Genomic DNA, 15,540 nt, shown 5'->3' with positions numbered 1-15,540 from the left:
GATTGCTGCGACCTTTTCAAATCTCTCTCTCTTTTATCATTTGTCCTGGACTCTATATTTATCACAGATTTAAATAAAACATAGCCTGGAGAGAAAAATAATAATAATAATAATAATATTTTTTGGTTTCTTTTATTTTATAATTCATTCATTCATTTATTACCTCAATCATTCATTCTAAGAATATCTTACGTGTTCATTATTATTATTATTAATATTATATTTTCGTTGTTGTTGTTGTTGTTGTTATTATTATTATTTCTTTTTTTAATTTAACACACGATCACCTTGAATTATTAGACGAATCACCGAAAATAATAATAATAATAATAATAATAATAATAATAATAATGATGATGATGATGATAAAACCGAAACAAAACCAAGGGTCACGATTTTTTATTTAATTAAATCATATTTACCATTTTTACCTTTTTTTTTTTTTTTTATTTGCGTACCTGAAAATTATTCCACCACGAAAAAATAATAACTTAAACAATCAATCATTATCATCATTATTATTATTATTAAGCGTTGCCAAATTTATTAAAAAAAAAAAAAAAATTGTTTTTCATTCATTCTCACGCCTTCGACGTCCTTCCTTGTTTGTGTGAGGTTATCAAATTGTTTTTTTTCTTATCAGTATTAAAAGTGATTAACTCGGGTAATAAAACAAATGGCATCGAGGACAGCATCTTTTTAATATCCTGAAGGTGTGCAACAAAAAGAAAAACAAAGAAGGCGAAACAACCGAATGGAAAATGAAATGAAGAGAATGAAGAAATAATTGAAGATAGAAAAGAAAAAGAAAAAGAAGAAGAATGCAAATACGAAGAGGAAGACAAGGAGAAGAAGAAAAAGAAGAGGAAATAAACACCCCAAAAGGTCAGATGATGGAGTGGACAAAGTCGGGAGTGGTGGTGGACTCCTGTAATCCAACTACTCGGAGGCTAGGTATAGGGAGTGGGAGTTTAACGGACTAGTACCTACGTAAGAGGATAAGTGACCTAGTGACCTAGAACCCTTTCGAGGCATTAAGGATGCACCGACCCTTGTTCGAAGGGGTGACACTGGCTACTTGATCCAATTAGGGAAAATGCGAGCTGCGATGTGAAAGGAAGACAGATAAACGAACAACAGGATTAGCGACCCCGGACATCTCTCTCTCTTTCTCTCCCCGGAAACTCGCAGTCCCTACGGAAGAGGCAGGAGCGATGGTAACAGATCGGGGATTGTCTCTCGAAGAGTAAAAAAGGGAAGTACTGGGATCTTCCTCAGGTGGGATTCCTACTTTCGCGAATGTGGACCTAACAGTTCTGGCTCAGGAAGGGGTTGAGACTTAAACCCAGGGTATACTCCCACGATCGTCCCTCCCTCCAGGAAAAAGACCATCGTAAAACACGTCCAGGATTTCTCCCGGGTTAACAAAAATGTAATGGACAAAAAAAAGAGTCGTAAAAGTTACATTTGACGTCATTAAGACGACATAGAATCGTGACGTAGTGGAAACAAAAAAAAGAGATAAGTCATTAATGACCGATTATCATCATTTTGTCGTGAGTAAAGGAAAAAAAAAAAATGGGTTTTCTATTGACACGATAAATTATCGTTATATCATCATCATCATCGTCATCATAACCGTCGTCTCTTTGATTATATTCAAAAAGTAAAAAACCTTTAAAAAGGAAATTATTATTATTATTTTTTTTATTCCTTTGTTGTTGAAAAAACGTTAGAAACGGAAATTAAAGGAAAAAAATTTTCCACGACAAAATAAAAGAAAAAGGAAAACCTTTGAAATTTCAAATAAAATGGTTATTATTATCATTATTATTATTAAACCATTGAGAAAACGATACGATTACGACCTTTTCCTTTTTTTTTATCGAATTAATCAAAAAAAAGAAAAGGTCGTTGACTACTTTTTCGGATAAGTCAATTTAATAATAATAATAATAATAAAATCCCAGTTTTCCAGAAAAGAAAAAAAAAAAAAAATAATAATCCCCGAAAGATTTAAATTATTATTATTTTGCGACGGGAATAGTTAAAAAAAAAAAAATAAAATGGCGGAAGAAAAAAAATACTCGAATGTAGAGAGAGAAAAAAAAGACGTTAAAGATTATAAGCCTGGAAAAAAAAAAATTTCTCCAGTCGAAAAAAATAAAATAAAATAAATAAGGGATTATAGTTTTAAGTATATAATGTATCTGGAGAAAGTGGTGGATGAAATCATTTTTTTGGAACGCGATGTTGATGATGATGATTAGTAGAAAAGAAAAAAAAAAAGACGAAAATCGTTCCTGGCGGTAGAAAATTAGAAAATGGATAAAGGGGCGGTCAAGGGGATGAAATAAAAAATTTTCCATCGCCCCTCGCGAATAAGTAAAAATTGGAAAATTGGAAACTGGAAAAAAAATCGAAATCGAAATCGTTTTGACAAAAAAGAAAGATAATTTTTTTTTTTTTTTGAATGATGAAAATATAAAAAAAATCTGAAAAGGATAAAAAAGAAAAATGACAAAGTAAAGGAAAAATAAAGGAAAGGAAGAAAAGAAAAGGGAAAAGGAAGAAGAAGAAAAAAAAGTGAACAAAAGAAAAGAAAATGAGGGAAAAGTAAAAGATTGAATGAATGAAAGAGTAAGTAAAAAGGGTAAAAGTTTGGAAGAGAAAAAAAAGAAAGCAGAGAAAGAGAGCAAAAGAATGAGAGAATGAGGGAGAAAGAAAGAGAAAAAGGATAAGAAAAATAAAGAAAATATTAACAAGAATAAAAAAAGAAAAAAAAGAGAGAAATACAGCAAAAGAATGAGAGAGAGAGAGAGAGAAGAAAAGAAAAAAGGTGAGGAACATAAAGGAGAGATTAACAAGAAGAAAAAAGAGAAAATGAGAAAAATAGCAAGAGAAACAGAGCAAGAAAATTTAGAGAGAAAGACAGAGACAAGTAACAGAGCAACAAATGAAACGGGTAGAGAGAGAGAGAGAGAGAGAGAGAGAGAGAGAGAGAGAGAGAGGGAGAGAGAGAAAGAGAGAGAGAGAGAGAGAGAGAGAGAGAGAGAGAGAGAGAGAGAGAGAGAGAGAGAGAGAGAGAGAGAGCAAAATGACAGGAAAAATAAAGAGAAATAAAGCAAAAGAAAGAGAGAGAGAAAGGAAAAGGATGATCAATAAAGAAAAGGAGAGATTAACAAGACGAAAAAAAGAGAGAGAGAGTGAAAAACAAAAGGACGTGGAAATAGTAAAATTCAATCAATCAAAAAAAAAAAAAAAAATTGAAACTTTCACATAAAAAAATAACAACAAAAACAATAATAATAACATATATATTCATACCGATAACGTAAAACAAAACTCCTTTGAAAACCGGAAATACAAACGATTTTTTTCCGTTTCAATATAAATTAAACAAACATCGAATTTCCGGTTAACAGCACGAATTTGTTTTTAACCGAAAGTAGTTGCGATATCAAATATGAATATTCACATTCACACAAACGTTCATCACAGCAAAAATAAAACTAAACATATTGACTTCTGCCACGTTTTTTTTTTTAACAAAGTTTTATTACTATTATTATTATTATCAACATCATCATTATTATTATTTCACATCCATTAAAACTCTTCGAGAGAGAAAAAAAAAAGCGAGTTAAAAATATTTTTCCGGGTTTTTTTTTTTTTTTAAATCACTCAAAAAATTTTGTGCACAAAATCGTAAAACATTTTTTTTTTTTCGTTTGACTTTTATCGACAAACGAACGAACAAACAAACAAACGAAGAAACAAACAAAATTTGCGACTTATTAATTAATTAACGACAATAAAAATTAACATTTAACGACTTTTTACTCTCGCTTGTAAATAATAAATAAATAAAAATTATATTTCGTCGAAACGAATCCATGGATTTTATATTTATCGTGTCAGAAGAAAAAATTAACGAGTTTTAATCACATTCCCGTCGATCATTTTTAACGTAAAACGAACTCGTCAAAAAAAATTTTTTTTATTTTCAAAATTAATTAATTAGGAGAGAGAGAGAGAGAGAGAGGGAGAGAGAAAAGGTACGAAATCGACAAAAAAAATCAAATTTTTTTCATTTTGTCTAATTCCACGTGATTTTTTTCCTTTTTTTTTGGCTTTCTAATCAAGCGTAAGCAAAAAAAAATTTGTCTGAGAGAATGTTAAGACGATTTTTTTTTAAATTCTCCCCCACCCCCCCCCAGATTAACCTTTTCCGATCGAAAGCGAATGAAAAAAAAAATCGTGTCATTAGATAAAAAAAAAAAAAATTCCCCGCCAAACGAATTCATCTCGTACGAATACCTTCCTTATCAATTCTTTACGCCACTTCAAATCAAATCAGTGATTTCCGTCGGCTGACGACTTATCCGTGTAAGAAACTAATTAAAACAAACAAACAAACAACAAACAAACCGGAAGAGAAACAAAAAAAAAAAAAAAGAATAAGAGGAAGTAGGAACAAAAATTAAAAATCGTAAACGTAGCTCGAGGATAAAAAGAAGACAATGAAAAATACGACGCGGAAACATTTGTTGTGATTTTTGTTTCCCCTCCCCTCGTTTAGCAGACGAAATTTTTTTTCAAATTTTTTTAAATTTCCCGCCAAAAATTTTTTTTTCATTCATTTTCAAAATTTCCTGTACGATAAAAATACGACACAATATATAATTTTTTTATTTTTTTTAAAAAAGGGAACCGAATTGTAGAACAAAAAAAAACAACACAACAAACAAACAAACAAACAAACAAAATAATAATAATAATTATTATTAAACGTTTAAAATTTTGAAAAAAGCGCGCGTAAATTTATTATTATTCGAAATTTTAAAAGAAACGCGTGGGTAAAACGCGTGTCGTCGTCGTTTCGTCATCTTTTCTTAAAATTTTTTTTTAAGATGGGCGGAAACGATTCGGCCGAATCATCCGCCATCATTGTTTTAAAAATGAATAATAATGATGATGATTATGATTATGATCTGACAATTTGGAAGATCACGTGTCAGATGCTGCGATGATTAAGTTGTTGTTGTTGTTGTTGTTGTTGTTGTTGTTGTCGTTTTTTCACCGCCTAGTACTACATGACAAAATAAATGACGACGATGACGACGGGGATGATGATCGGGACTATGACGATGATGATGATGATGATGTAAATGAGGATCACGCACGATCACAAAAAAAAAAAAAATTGAAAGCATAATAAAAAAAAAGAACGTGACGGAAAAGAAAAACAAGAATCGAATTTACAAATATTAAAAAAGAAAAGTCGCAGATCGATCGTACGCGACAAAATTAAAGCAGACGACGACGCGCGTAAATAAAAACCTTTGGGGGGAAAAAAAATGGCGGACTTTTACAAATGAAGCAAAAACGAAACGAAACTTACACATTTAATTATTAATATTATTATTAAATTTTTTTTTCGTTAAAAAAAAAAAAAACGTGTCACTAACATTTTTCATTTTTAAACACTTCTTCTTCTTCCACTGTTTTTTCTTTTTCATACTCGTCGACGAACGCGCGCGTGACGGTTTTTTTTCTTTTTTTTTTTTTTTCAAAATGTCCGATTCGAACCACTAACGAACGACGCAACGGAAAAAAATGATAATAATAATAATAATAATAATAATTACGAGGGTTTAATAATCGTGTTGCGAGACGTTAAAAACGTAAGAGTATCGCGCGTCGCGTCGCGTCACGTTCCGCGTCTGCTGAGGAAAAACAAGGATTTCAAAGTCGAGATGAAAACGATGACGTCATCTTGAAAAAGATTAAATAAAATCTCTCGAGGTATTCAGCTTTTATCCGAATAAGGTGATAATCCCCCTTTAATCCTCTCACGAAAATTTCATTACGTTCTCTATATAATAATAATAATGATAATGGTGGTGGTGATAATAACAATAATAATAATAATAATAATAACGATAATGGTGGAAATAATAATAATAATAATTTTGAATTATTTTTTTTTCTTTTTACTCACTTGCGATTTTTTTTTTTTTGTTTTCGGATTAACGTGGCACGTATTTTATAATAAAAATGTTTTTTGTCGTGTAAATGACACGTTTGTACGTTTCATATTTTCGTAAATTCGCGACGTCGTGACAAAAAAAAAGCAAAAAAAAAGTAAAAAACGCGCGCGTAATCTTATTATTATTATTATTAATTTTAACGAAAACAAAATTTTAATAAATATTATTATTATTATTATTTTCATTTTGTTTTGATTTTTATCTTCGTCTTTCTTCTTCTTCTTTAAATTTGTCTATTCGTTTGTTCGTTCGTTTGTTTGTTTGTTCTTTCGCATTCGATTAAAATTTAAAAAAAAAAAAGAAGACAATCGCGCAACCTCACAAAAGTTTTCCCAAATCCATTCGTATGAAAAAACTTACCGTTATTATCACGTGGCTTTAGACGCGCTAAAACGAATTTTAATGGTGATAATAATAATGGAAATAAAAGGGAAAAGTCTAATTCCACGTAACGTAATTGTAAAATTAAGTCATGGTATTTTCCTATTGAAAAATAAAACTTACAAACTTTACTACTACCACTACTACTACTACTGCTGCCACTTTTCGACGACTTTCTTCTTCTTCTATGTTAAAACAAATGCCAAAACGAATTTAAATTAACACCCGATGATGATGATGATGATGTTTTTTCTGTTCGAAACGAGTAAAGTACGCGTGTCACGGAGGGGAGAAGGGAAAGGAGAGGATTCGATAAATTTCATATGTCACGTGGTACGTATTCGAGTAGAAAGGCGACGATGGCGGTGACGAAGGGTCAGTAAGGAAAAGGTAGGAAGAAAAAACCGTTGGAGAAACGAACGTCTTTTATCACTCGCGAACGCTTCGTTCGACTGTCACCGTTTTTAATTTTAATTATTACACAACCGTTCGTGCACACATAAAAAAATCGCTGACGGTGAGTGACTGGAAGGAAAAAAAAACATGGGCTGAAACAAACATCGTTCGATTCGCGACGATTTTGCTGACACGTCATAAAATGACGTAACAAAAAAATTTCAAAAAAAAAAAAAACGCGCGCGATTGCAATATTTTACCCTTACGCGACGGCGGCGTACTCTTTCGATCTCCAATTTTTTTTAAAGACTCCCCAGTTAACCCCTCCCCTCCCCCTCCTCCCTCAGGTAATAATTAAAAAAATTGTGCGTGCTAACTCGTCATGCGACGGATTACGCACTCGTAAACGTCAGGTCAGTTCAAATCTGACACAAACCAGTTACAAGTTTTTTTATTTGTGCCTAAAAACCCACGCACGCATGTTTACACGCATTCTCGACACAATCACTCGAATCCTTTCCTCGTTTTAATACTAAGAAATATTATTCGTAATAATAATAATAATAATTAATTATATATTTTTTTCATGCGTGAATAATGACGTCATCAAATAAGTTCGTTAACCGTTTGAGTTTTTTTTTTTTAAAATTAATTGTGAGCGTGTGCGTGCGCGTGCGTAAATGTTATTTACTCTGCAAATTTTAAATTTTAATTGATTATTAATAATAATAATAATGTAACAGTAGCAAATGATGCCGACGGTAAATGATAATAATAATAATAATAAATGAAAAATGGACGCCAAACTATCGAAAATAAAATAATTTTTTTTTTTTTTTTATGTCATTCGATTTGTCATTGTTATAATAAATAATTGTCTCAAGACCTGAAGAGAAAAACAGAAACGGAAACGGAAAAGGTAAAGAGAGAGAGAGAGAGAAAACCGGAAATAAAAAAAAAATGGCGAGACGAAAAACACATTTTCAGCAAAAAAAACAAAAAAAAAAAAGAAAGAAAAATGTCGACGAATTTTTTCTTTTTAATTTAATTAAATCGGAAAAGGTAAAATTAATAGTAACGGAAAAGAATGTGAGAAGAAGAAACGTTCTGGAATAAAAATAATAATAATAATAATGATAAAGCGTATTAAAAAAAAAAACAAATTTTAACGAACCCTCCGGGAGGAAGAAGAAAAAATACATATTCCCGTTTTTATACGTAATTATTAATACTCGACAATAATTTCGTATCGTTAAAAAAAAAGAGAAAAGAGAGAGAAAGAAAGAGAAAAAGATTAAAAGGAAAAACAAAGATAGAGTCAAAAAAAAAGAAGAGAAATGGAAAAAGAGAGAGATTTGTTAAAGATAGACAGAAAGATAGAGAGAAAGAGAAAAAAAGGAAGGTGATAAAAAAAAAGTGAGAGAAAAAGGATGGAGTCGATTGCTTGGGGAAAAAGGAGGATGAGAAAGAGAGAGAGGATAAAAAAAAAAGGAAAAGAAAGAGAAAGGATGAAAATGAAAGAGAAGGAGGCCATGAATAATAAAGAGAAAAAATGGAGAAAGAAAGAGACAGAGAGACAGAGAGAGAGAGAGAGGACAAAGTGGAATGAATGTAAAGAAAAGAAAGGAGAGGGAAAGGGGGAGAGAGAGAGAGAGAAGGAAAGAAAGAAATAAAAAAAAAAAGAAAATCTCACTACCACTCATCATTTTTACACAACTGGAAGCAAATTTTTCCGTACGACGATGAAACATAAAAGAATAGAAGGGGGGCGCGGGAGCGCACCGGTGAGAGAGAGGGGGTAGCGTCGTGAGGGCTACTTGGGGAGACGTAAAGGGGGGACAAAACGACAGCAAAAAAAAAAGGCTTTTAAAAAATTATCCACTTATAATGACGACATAAGAAAATGGGTTAAATAACATTTTTATTTTTGCTTCGAGACAGTAAAAAAAAAAAAAAAAAACTCATAAAAACCGAGTAAATTTCATTTCCGGTCTTCTCCCAACAACACAGCAAACACAGCAACAGCAGCAGCAGCAAAAAAAGAAAAGCTTTTAAAATCTCACCATCGTTATTAATAGTAATAATAATAATAATAATTTGTTAAAGCGAAAATTTTATCGTCGAGAATTTTTTACATTCACGCTTTTAATTTGCGTTAACAACCTTTTTTTTTTTTTTCCTTTGATTTTCCTTTTTTTCCCTCCTCCCCCTTTTTCTTTTCACGCGTGATCATTATGCGTTACATACGTAAAAAAAGAGACAAAGAGAGAGAGAGAGAGTGGGAGAGAGAAAGAGAGAGGGGAATTACGTCAATACGAAAAATGAAAATTAATTACCGGCTTTTTAAATGAAGTGCAATAATAAAATAAATTCCACCAGACAGGTAAAAATAAAAATTTTTTTTTATTACCCTGTTTTAAGTAAGCGAATAATAATAATGATAATAATAATAATAATGATAATGAAAATAACGATAACGATAATAATATTAATATATCACACGCAATTTTTATTTTTTATTCATACGTCAAGTTTTCCTTTAGCGGCCATATTTTAAAATAAAATCACGTGACGTTTCGAATTCGTTCCAACAGATTTAAGGGGGGAGGGGGGAAGAATCCAAATTGCAAAAAGACACCACGCAAATCAACAAAAAAAGTCTGCTGACACGTTGAAAAAAAAAACGATCATAATCGAAATCGAAAGTTTTTATAAAAATTTTACTATTATTCTTATTATTATTATTAGCAACATCGATAATCCGATTGAAAATAATTATGATTATGATTGCGATGATGATGATGATGATGATGATTTTAATGATCGCGATTCAACCGGAAACGGAAGAATAGAAAAAAAAAAAAAGTTCAACAAAAATAAATAAATTTTCGTAAATCAAAATAAATAAATTTTTTTTTCATTTAACGGTTTTTTTTTTTTTTACGATGGATAAAATCCGTAAATGAGATATTGCAACCACGTCGTCTGTCGTGGTAGCAATAACTTTTAAAACGATCGTTAAAATCGAAAACGATTCGATACGAACGGATAAGAGTTCTTCGGTTAAAAAAAAAAAAAGTGAAATTTAAATATTAAAAAAAAAAAAAAGTGAAAGGAGTGTTTTATAAAACCCACACGGTGTATACGAATAAGATAAGAAAGAGAAAAAGGGGGGGGGGAAAGAGAGGAGAGAGAGAGAGAGAGAGAAAAGGATGATAGAAACCTTAAGAATCCAAATCAACCAAAAGGGTTTTTTTTTTATTCATGATGATGCTCGAGGGTTAAATTCGCAGATCAAAGGAACGTTTAACTAAATATCAACAACCGACGGGGGCTACGATCTCTCTCTCTCTCTCTCTCTCTCTCTCTCTCTCTCTCTCACTTTCTCCACCTTACGAAAAAAAAAAAAATCAAAGTAAATAAATAAATAAATAAATAAATAAAAATGAGAGAGCCGGTAAAACAAGATTTTCTTTTTAAAAATTAACTAAAAACAACAAAAAAGCGGCGGCGGTGGTGGTGGTGGTGGCGGCGGCGGCGGTGCCAATAGAGAAAATATCGTTAACGATCTCGCATATTGAGTGAAAATCATTTCCCCTACCCTTCCCCTCATTCTCCCCTCCCTGTTTGTTTTTTTTTTTGAATAATAAATAATATCAACCGTCGTGGTTTTAGGCTATTTCTTCCGACTTTTTAAATCTGTCAATTTTCTAAAATCCCTTTCTATTTATTAACAAACAAACAAAAAACTTTAGCGATGGATCCCCTCACCTTTCCTCCTTCTCCTCCTCCTTTCCCCTCACTACCTCCCCCTGAAAATGACAAAATCGAATTTCTGTTAATCAATCAATTAATTAATTACACTTTTTTTTCTTTCTTTCTCTCTTTCTCGTTTTACGTTTTCATACATAACAATCTCATAAATATATATTTTTCCTTTTTTATTCAAAAAAAAAAAAAAAAAAATTGTCTTTTCCAATATGGCGGACGACAACGACAACAACGACAACAACATTAACAATCTTGTAAACAACAACTTGATTCGAAATTCCGCCGACATTTAACGACCGTTAATTGATATAATGGATTTTTTTTTTATTATTTTTATTACTTCTTATTACTACTAATTTTTTTTTTTTTTGCGTGTGTGCGTGTGCGTGTGCGTGCGTGTTTCAAACGAGTTTAATCTTTTTATTACTTTTTTATTATTATCGATAACCGAAACCATTTTTTCGACAGAGAAAGAAAGAGAGAAAGAGAGAGAGAGAAAACAAACGTTCGGAAAATTTTTTTTCGAAGTTTATATAATGGAACGGAGTACGTCATAGAGTAATAATAACAATTCAATCAATCGATATATCGAAATTGTGAGTAGTAGTAGTAGGAGGAGAAGAGGAAGAGAGGGGAGGCGGGGACTTGTTTGTTTACGTTAACCACCGCCTTTTCGAATATTTTTTTTTTCTAACTGAGAGAAATTGCGATGTGTAGTAAAGTAATTTAAAAAATGAAAGTTTTTATATTTCATAATATTAGTATTATTATTATTGTTTCTAATTCCACGTGTAATAAAATTAAACGAAAAATCAATTAGCGATACGTTTAATTGAAAAAAAAAAAAAAAAAAATTTTCACTTTTTTTTTATGCAAGACGACGACAACGACGACGATGATGGCAATGATGATGATGATGATGATAATAATAATAATAATGATGATGATGATGATGATGATGATGATTTCGTTTTCATCGTTATTTTAATTAATCATTTAATTTGATTATGAATTTAACGCACCCGGATTCGCAAACAAACAAACGAACAAACAAACGACGCTTTCTTATATATGTATTATTTTACAATCTCGTTAATTTATTATTATTATTATTATTATTATTATTATTATTATTATTATTTTCTATTTCTTTAACAAACGTTAAGTGAATATCATGTTTAAACAATCGACCATATACAGACGACGATTCAAAATAATCAAAGCCAGACAGTTTGTCGACTTAATGATAATGATAATATAATAAAAAAAGCAAATCAAACAAAAAAAAAAAAAAAAAAAAAAAAAAAAAACGTGTCACTAGCTCGTTTTTTTTTTTTTTTTTTTTATTTTCGACAATTCATTCGAGGCTCGTCAATGTCGAAACAACAACAACAACAACAATAAAAAATAATTGTTTCTTGTTTTTTTGTTTTTTTTCTCTTTTCTTTTCTTTTTTTTTTTCTTTTTCTACCCACGGAAAAAAAAATATTGATAATGATGATAATGCATGGCAAATCTTAAAAACGAATTTACAGACAATAGAATTACGTCACAGATTTAATAATAATGATTTTATCGTCGTGGAAAAAAAAAAGAGTGGGAAAAATGCGAAGGAGACGACAAAATCAAAATAATTTTATTAATTAATCCGTAGGAAAAAAAAAAAAACGAAAATAATCAACGCGAACGAGAGAACAGATGGAACAAACAAAAAGAATTAGAATAAGGTAGAAGAGGAGGAGGGGTGGAGAAAGAGAAACAAAAAACGAGGTCAAAATTATTGAAAAAAAAAGGCGGAAAATTAATAAAAAAAAATTTTTTTTTAATATCTGGTTTAAAAATAAATCTATAGATCTCGATCGATTAATCGATTATTATTAAAAAAAAAAAATTGAATAAAATTATGAAATAAAAAGAAGAATAGGAAGAGGGGAGGGGAGAAGAAACAAAAAAGAAAGTGTTTTTAAAGGTTAAAACAAAAATTGAAAACGCCTTAAAAAAAAAAATCAATGAGGATGTGAATTAAGGAAAAAGTGAGAGAAAGAAGAGTGAGAGAGAGGAGTAGAAGAAACAAAAGAAGAAGGAGAAAAATTGAGTTAAAATGATAGGGAAAAGAGAATGATTCAAAAAGAGTGAGAGAGAAAAAGAAAGACTGCAATTAAGAGAAAAGAGAATAAGCAAAAGTGAGAGAGATAGAGAGAGAGAGAGAAATTTAGCCAAAAAGAGAGAAAAGAGAATAAGAAAAAGAGAGAAAGAGAAGAATAATAGAGAAGAATAGAAAAAGGCATAGAAAGAAAAAGAGAAGAGTTAAAGGAAGGGATAAAGGTAGATGAAACAGGGAGGCAGAGAAAGAGAGAGTGAAAGGTAAAGAAATAAAAGGAAAAGAGTTTAAAAGAGAAGTAGAAAAAAGAAGAGGAGTAAAATTAAGTTAATATGATAAAGAAAAGGGAATGAGAAAGAGAGAAAAGGGAATAAGCAAAAAAAAAAAAAAAACAGGACAGAAGAAAAACAAAAAAAAGGGAGAGGACAGAAGGAAGACCAAAAAAAGAGGGAAAAGAGAATAAGGGAGAGGGAGAATAAGGAAGTGAAAGAGAACAGTAAAACAGAGAAGTAGAAGAAGGAATAAAAAGAGAAAGAGAGAGAGAAGAGTTAAGGTGAAAGGAAAGAGTAGACGAAACAGAGAGAGAGAAAGAAGAGTAGAAAGAGTGAAAAACAGAGCGTGAGAGAGAGAGGGGGGGTAGTAGAAAATAGAATGATTTTAAATAATTTTAATAATAAGGAGCGTGGTAGCAACAATAATACTAATAATAACAACAACAACATCAACAACAAGAACTTACACACTAAAAATAAAAATAAAAAAAAATAAATAAATGTAAATTAAGAACAGTGTCAGAAGAATAAAAACAAAACAAAACAATGGAGTCATAATTCGAATGCGCCTCACATTTAAAAACAAACTATTGTTTCGTTACAATTTTTTTATAGCCCACGCTTTCATCGATGTACTACTACTACTACTACCACTACTACTACTCCTCCCCCTAATTCCTTTTTTTTACTTAACTAAAAACACGACCGTGTAAATCTATTTAAAAAAAAAAACACTTAAAATGTAATCAATAATAATAATAATAATAATAATAATGGAAATCGATCACGATATCGATCGTTAAATTTAAATGGATCAATTTTTAAATTTAAAAAACTTTTTCTTCCTTCCTTATTTAATTTTAAAAATGGTTAAAATAATTATGGGTTTGAGTCTGCTTACACGATTACAATTTACATACAAATCACTTTCGATCGTGTACGCAGACACACACACACACACACACACACAGGCAGGAAATAAAATGAATACAAAAATGTAAAAAAAAAATTTTATACGTTGCGTTTCCTTTCCTTTTCTTTTTTCTTTTTGTCGTGTAATTAACGCAATTAATCGAAATTAATCGAAAAAAAAAACAAAGTGGAAGAAGAATTCTTTTAAAAAAAAAAAAAAAAAAAAAAAACAAAGTTTAAAGTAAATAAATTTAAAAAAAGAAAAAAAAACAAATTCAAAATTATTATTATTATTATTATAAAACGACGGCGCGAAATTTATTCCATTCATTCAATCAATCAATCAATCAATCATTCTCTTAAAATTTTATTTTCTGTTAAAGTCGGAAGAAACGACAAATTTACGTCATCAAATAATATTTTTAATTTCCATCGCGTTCGTGTTTTTTTTCCCCTTTTGTAATTTTTTTTCGCGGAAAAATTCAAAAAAAATTTTTTTCCCTCCCTTCATTTTATTTATTTACTCTATGACTTTTTTTCCCCTCCGTTTCGTTTGAGATTTTGAGAAGAAAACGCGACAATCGTCAAACGTTCTCATTCGTGTCGGCGCGCGAGTGTGTGGGTTAGATTAAAAAAAAAAAACAGTATTTGTTTTTAAAATGATTTTAAAAATTTTTCGTGGAACTAGATTCGTCATTATAATTATTATTATTATCATCATTATTATTATTTTAATAGAAAATAATTCAAATAAAATTAAACGAAATTTTAAACGAAAGAAAAAAAATTTTATTAAACGAAAACGTTAACGCAGACGAGACAAAAAAAAAAAAAGTCGGGGAAGAAGAACGAAACGAAGAAAGTAATGGGAGGGGGGAAGGGGGAACAACATTATAATTATTTTAATTTATTTAATTAATTAAAAAACTACAATCGTTTGAGTTAAGTTCGAACCTGTTCGAAAAACACCCTTGACCCCGGTCAATTTCCAAAAAAAAAAAAAAAAAAAAAACAAACTTTTCTCGTGCCACTTTTTTTTTTTTTTTACACATTTCACACGCAAAGAGGAAAACTTGACTTCCTGGTAATAAATTTCTTTTTTTCTATTTTTTCATTTCGAAAACCGACTGATCGATCGATTGATCTCACGTCGTAAATAATTATTACAACAAACGCGACAAAAAAAAAAAATCAATCGGATGCGTTCGAAATATTATTATTATTATTATTAAATTCTCATTAACGGGTTTATCACGATTGTTATCAAAAATAATAATAATAATAATATTTTTTTTAAAAATGATAACACACTATTCGTGATGATAAGACAAACGTACGAAAAATTTCATTAATAAAAAAAAAATTCAATTTTAATCATCGACCTTGAATTTATTATTATTATTATTATAAATATTTTTAAGTGATTTTCTAAACGTAATAAACAAACAAATAAACAAACAGAGAGACAGACGGGCAAGCAGAAGAAAAAGAAAAGAGAGAAAAAAAAACGGGGTCGCGCCTAAAAATAGTAAATTCAATAATAAATAATCAGGTACACACACACACACATAATAATAATAATAAGGAAAGTTTGCGTGTAAACGTTGAGACACTCCCAATCGATGGGGGGAGGAGGGAGGGAAAGAAGGGAAGG

Source organism: Pediculus humanus, genomic scaffold (assembly GCF_000006295.1).
Source record: "Pediculus humanus corporis 1103172108260 genomic scaffold, whole genome shotgun sequence".
In the NCBI taxonomy this organism is placed as follows: domain Eukaryota; kingdom Metazoa; phylum Arthropoda; class Insecta; order Psocodea; family Pediculidae; genus Pediculus; species Pediculus humanus.
This window is presented reverse-complemented; position numbering follows the sequence as displayed.